Below are 6,321 nucleotides of genomic sequence, written 5' to 3'. Positions count from 1 at the left end.
GCTCACAGATTTCAATTGGATTCAGGTAAGTGCTCTGCCTATGCCATCCCAAAATGTTGATCTTCTTCTGCTGAAGCCATTCTTTTGTTGAAAGGTGATATTCTTCTTAATCTTCTTAAGCATTTTAGTAAGAGCCTGAAAATTTTGTGCCAAAATTGACTGATATTTGGAACTGTTAATAATTCCCTCACCTTGAGTAATGCACCAATTCCAGCTGAAGAAAAGCAGCCCAAAGCTGCAACCACCACACTTCATTGTGGGAATGGGGTACTTAGATTATTTAGATGAGAATAGAAGGGAACTCATTAAATTTGCAGATGATACTAAACTGGCAGGAATAGCTAACTTTATATGATAGGCTCAAGATGAAGATGAATTTTGACAGTCTTGAACACTGGGCCCTATATAACAAAATGAAACTCAATGTAGAGGTCCCTTCCAACTCTGCTATTCCATTCCATTCTATTCTATTCCATTCCATTCCACATGCACAGTAAACATGCTTTTTCTACCAAACACATTGTCCCACATACTTTTTTCAGACAATGTAGTTTTTTGCAAAATGTAGCTGGGCTTTAATGTTTTTCTTTGTAAGACAAGGCTCCTGTCTTGCCATCCTACCCCACAGCCCAGACATATGGAGAATTCTGGAGATGCTTGTCACATGTAATACACAACCAGTATTTGCCACAAATTCCTGCAGCTGCTCTAATGTTTCTATAAGCAGCCTGTCAGACCAATTTACTTCTTGTTTTTTCCTCAATTTTAGAAGGAATTCCATTTCTTGTGTCAGATTTCTCCAATTGCTGATAACTGTCTTCACTGTGTTCCATGCTTTGGCATAGCCAATGGTTTGTGATTTTTTGTATCATTCTTTTAAATTATAACTTCCAACAATGAGATCTCTTTGCAAGCCATAATTTTTGCTATAAGATACAATTGAGTAAATGTTAGAAAAATCCTAGAACAGCTGAACTTTATATGGATTTGATCCGACTGACTTTAATTGATGGCAGATATGTATTGACTGCTATTTAACAATACAGTGATCCCTCGATTTTCGCGATCTCAATCTTTGCGAAACGCTATATCGCGATTTTTCCACCCGATGACGTCACTCCTTTCCTTTCTCATCTTTCTTTCTCTCTCTCTTTCTCTATCTTGCTTCTTTCTCTCTCACACTCTCTTCCTCCCTCTCTCATCTCTTTCTTTCCTTCTCTCTCTTTCTCTATCTCTCCCCCTCTTGCTCTTGAGCGGCAAGCGAGCAGCCGGGCGGGCGGGTGAACGGGCAAGCGGCAAGCGAGCGGCTGGGTGGGCGGGTGACGGGCAAGCGGCAAGCAAGCAGCCGGGCGGGCGGGTGACGGGCAAGCAGCAAGCGATCTTGGGGTTTCCCCTTTGCCTGGGCAGCGGGAAGACCCAGGGAAGGTTCCTTCGGCCGCCCAGCAGCTGATCTGCTCCGCAGCGCGGCAGCAGCGAGGAGCCGAAGATGGGGTTTCCCCTTTGCCTGGGCAACGGGGAAACCCCATCTTCGGCTCCTCGCTGCTGCCGCGCTGCAGAGCAGATCAGCTGCTGGGCGGCCGAAGGAACCTTCCCTGGGTGCCGCGTGCCGCCCACGCAAACTCCACCATCTGCACATGTGCGGCCATGAAAAAAAGGGTGCGCATGCACGGCCATGAAAAAAAGGGTGCGCATGCGCAGATGGTGTTTTTACTTCCGCAACCCTACATCGCAAAAAATCGATTATCGCGAGGGGTCTTGGAACGGAACCCTCGCGATACTCGAGGGATCACTGTAGTTAGAATGTCATTACTTAATTCTGAACACAGCCATATCCATACTTATAAGAGGCTGTGAACACCTATGCAGTTATTTTTATTTTTACCACTAAACAATTTGCTTGTTTTTTAACCAAATTGTACAGCTTATATTAAAGGTAGAAAAATTCTGCATTTATTTTTGCTAGCAGAAAAGTATGCCAGAATAAAATTGATTTCTTAGGTTACTGAACTGTATTTGCCTCACTGTAAATTAACAGCTTTAAAGTCAGAAATCTCCAGGAGGAAACCTTGTTTCCCAACAGCCAAAGGAGTACAAATTGCCTTTAGAAAAACTGTTAAGATCTGTTTTCCCCTTGTGGAGTGGTGGTTCCTTTTGTTTATTTATCATGTTTGTTTGTTTGTTTGTTTGTTTGTTTGTTTATTTATTTATTTTGTCCAATACACAATGAGAGTTTGTGTGTGTGTGTGTGTGTGTGTGTGTGTGTGTATATACACACACACACACACACATAGTAAAATACATGATGAAGGTTATAGAGGAGATACTCATAGTAAAATATATCTATGAAAGAATAGAAAAAAAGATATAGTAGATATAGTAATAGAATATATCAATGAAAGAATAGAAGAAGAGATATAGGAATAGAAGATCTGTTTTCCCCTTGTGGAGTGGTGGTTCCTTTTGTTTATTTATCATGTTTGTTTGTTTGTTTGTTTGTTTGTTTGTTTTGTCCAATACACAATGAGAGTTTTAGTGGGTGTGTATATATATATATATATACACACACACACACATAGTAAAATACATGATGAAGGTTATAGAGGAGATACTCATAGTAAAATATATCTATGAAAGAATAGAAAAGAAGATATAGAAGATATAGTAATAGAACATATCAATGAAAGAATAGAAGAAGAGATATAGGAATAGAAGAAAGGTATAGGAGATATAGGAGAGCAATAGGACAGGGGACGGAAGGCACTCTAGTGCACTTGTACTCGCCCCTTCAATTGCCGTTTTATATTGCTCTATGTGGTTATTATTATTTCTCTAATTATTGCTTGTTTCTGTTGGATACTATGAAGAATCAAATTGTTTGAGTTGGGTGGCTCTATAATTCCTAAATAAATAAATAAATAAATAAATAAATTGCTCTCCTTAATGTAAGGAGACAAAAAAAATGTAGGTTTGGACATCCCTCAAATTGTGTGTTTAAGGCATGCGCATTGCAGACTAGACTCGGTAGGTAATGAAGGGGGCGTGGACTAAGATGGCGGCCTAACATTTGCTGCTCATTGCAGCTTCCCTCTAAGCAGCGTCAGCGCCTGGAAGGTGGAGGCGGTGTGACGCTGCTGCTGCTGGATCCCGATAGCAATGGGCGGGAGTACTGCAGGGAGATGGTGGAGCTGCTCCTGGTGCCTCCGGCCCCGCGCAGAGCGGGCTTCTTCTTCCACCGCGTAGCGCTGCTCACCGCCACTGGCCAGGATCAAGATCTTCACTAACTCACACCGGGACTTGTCATGGGTCTTGGGCTGGGCAAGGTCAAGGTCATCACCAAAAAGTTCTCCAACCAGGAGACCTGTGTGGAGATTGGCGAGAGCCTCCGCGGTGAGGATGGCTACATCATGCAGAGCGGCTGCAGGGAGATCAATGGCAACTTGATGGAGCTGCTGATGGTGATCCACGCCTGCAAGATCGCCTCGGCCAATCGCGTTTCGGCCGTCAAACCTGCGTTTCATAGGCGCGTAGGACAAGAAGGACAAAACAGCCTGTCCAGATCTCTGGCAAGCTGGTGGCCAACACTCTCCATTCCCAGCACAGAACACGCCATCACCCTGGACCTCCAACCTCTCAGAGCCAAAGTTTCTTCAATATCCTGTGGCAATCTGTATGCTGAGCCAAGCACTCTAAAGTGGATCAAGGAGAACATTGTTGAATGGAAATGCTCTCCCCTGATATTGAGCGAGCCAAAAGAGTGAACTGTATTGATTAGCTGAACATGAGCTCTGGGGCCATTCATAAAGAAAGGAAGAGTACAAGTGAGGTGGACTGCATGTTATTGGTGGGGGATGTGAAGGAACAGATGGTCACCCTTGTGGATGAGATGCATGCACCTGTGGTACTATCTGCCATGCTGCTGACAAACTGATTACAGCTAGCACTACCAAAGTTTATGCCAACCTGATTCATGGCATCTTTTCTGGGCCAGCCATTTCCCGAATTAACCATGCCTGCTTTGAAGCAGTTATAGTAACAAACACAATCCTCCAAAAAGACAACATTAAATACTGCCAAAAATTCAGGTGATCAAAATCTCCTTGATTCTGGCTGAACCCATCAAGCAGACTCACAATGTGGAATCTGTTCCTTACCTCTTTAGTAATGTGCCTTTACAACTATAGATGCTGCTAGTTATTTTTAAAAACTTATATACTGCTTCATAGTGCTTTATTCTCTAAGCAATTTACAGAATCAGCATATTGCCCCCAGTAATGTGGCTCCTCATTTTACCGACCTTGGAAAGATGCAAGGCTGAATCAACCTTGCACTGGTCAGCATCCAATTCCTGGAAGTGGACAGTGAGTTAGCCTGCAACACTGCATACTAACTGCTGGGACAGGACAGCACTTTTTTAATTGTCTGATTAAAACTTTGGGACTCAGAGATTTCTTATGCCTGTCATCTGTCAGTCAGGCCATCTCTGAGCATACACTCAGCATGTATTCAGAAATAAAGTATTGGGTTATGAATTCAGAAGAAGAGCAATTTAGGATGAAGTGGGAGGGCAGTATTGTGACATACAGGTAGTCTTCAACAACAGTTCACTTTGTGACCAAGTTGCAGTGACACTAAAAAAGTGACTTATGACATTTTTTCACACAACTGTTACAGCATCTCCATGGTCACATAATCAAAATTCAAATTTTAGCAACTGATTCATATTTATGATGGTTACAATGTCTGAGGGCCATATGATCACCTTGTCCTGACAAGCAAATTCAATGGGAATCCTGATTCATTTAACAACCAAGCTACTAACTTAACAACTTGTGATTCACTTGACAACTGTGGCAAGAAAGGACATAAAATAGGGCAAAATTCACTTAACAACTTTCTCAATTAGCAATAGAAATGTTGGGCTCAATTGTGTTTGTAAGTCAAGACTACCTGAATTGAGTTAGAGTTAGCTGGGCTATTTGTAGATAAAGGTTTCACATTTAAATAGCATTGCACTTATTTTTGGAATAACCCTTCTGACAGAGGAGCAGAGAAGGGATTGCAAGGAGCGTTTGTGATGCTTTGGTCCATTTCTCCACTGGAAATTGGTTATGAAGTTAAGTGGGAGGAAGAAATCAACAAAAACTCAATTGTAGAGTACTGCAAGGGAATGGCAGTGCTCTCAGAGTGTGGTCATAGTTGGCAATCCCTAAAGGTTTATGGAGTAGGCAAAATGACAATACATGACTGGCAAAATCAGCTATCTTTTTAAATTGAAGGCGCAGTGTCTAAGAGGAAAACTTATTATGATCAGGCAGATTCCTCAGGGGAAGCCAGTTCCTTGCCGCTCTTAGCCCAAAATATAATAATGGGGAAAGCCCAGCACATGGTGTGTAGGAGGCAACTCACAAGGGTACTAGGAGCTGGACAGAAAGCAGACTTGACTGTGTCATAAGTCACATCATAGATGAAGTATGCTAGATCACATAATATTAATGAAAACCACACAATTACTAGATGATATTTGAAAGTTAGGAAAATTTGAGAATGAGTCCCCAGACAATTTAATTCAGAGTTTTAAATATTCTCTTCAAATTAAAATCAAAGAACATTGACAGAACCCTCCACAGTTGACCTGAGAGAGAAATTTGAACATTGCACTAAAGAACAAGAGGCTATTCTCAATTCCCTTTAATTTTCTCAGCTATCCTAATATTAAACACAACTGAATAAATTAAAGGATTAATATCCATTCACCTGTAGGTCAAGCAAAAATAAATAGTGGAATGTACAACAGCATATCCATTGATCAATATCATTCTACAAATTTTTAGAAAAACACATAAAATATCGCTATACAAAAGTTTAAAAGAAATTGCTCCCTTCTCCATTCATAGGTGGGCTGGCAAATGTCACCCACTGTTTGCAGACTGAAAAAAGATACTGCTTATTTTATTTATTTATTTGTCAAAATGTATACAAGATAGCAGGTATTGGTATGAACATAAACAAAAGCAATGTAGGTACAGGTAAATTTGGACAACAGGACAGTAGGACAGGGACAGTAGTTACAATGGTGCGCTAATGCACACCCCTTAGAACTGCTGTACTTATGGGCAACCTTATTCCCCCATTTTTCATTGAAATGATCCCTCCATGACAGAACAGGAAACTTAAGTGACTTACATGAATGGGAAGGGGCTTTTTTTGAATTTTCTTTATTTTTTCCACTTTTTCACTTACAAATTAATCTGTATACCTTGCAATATTACAACCAACATACATAATTATACATTTTATCCATTGTTCAAAAGTTCATATCTT

At 41.1% G+C, this 6,321-nt stretch overlaps 1 pseudogene; it reads left to right on the top strand.

Moving 5' to 3' along the window:
- The first annotated feature begins 3,261 nt into the window (after window positions 1-3,261).
- Window positions 3,262-4,181, top strand: LOC139170656 (ribose-phosphate pyrophosphokinase 1-like; annotated as a pseudogene).
- The last annotated feature ends 2,140 nt before the right edge of the window (window positions 4,182-6,321 follow it).

The sequence above is a fragment of the Erythrolamprus reginae genome, chromosome 7 (genome assembly GCF_031021105.1).
Source record: "Erythrolamprus reginae isolate rEryReg1 chromosome 7, rEryReg1.hap1, whole genome shotgun sequence".
Taxonomy (NCBI): domain Eukaryota; kingdom Metazoa; phylum Chordata; class Lepidosauria; order Squamata; family Dipsadidae; genus Erythrolamprus; species Erythrolamprus reginae.
The sequence above is the reverse complement of the archived record's forward strand: the minus strand, read 5'-3'. Positions and strand labels throughout refer to the sequence as shown.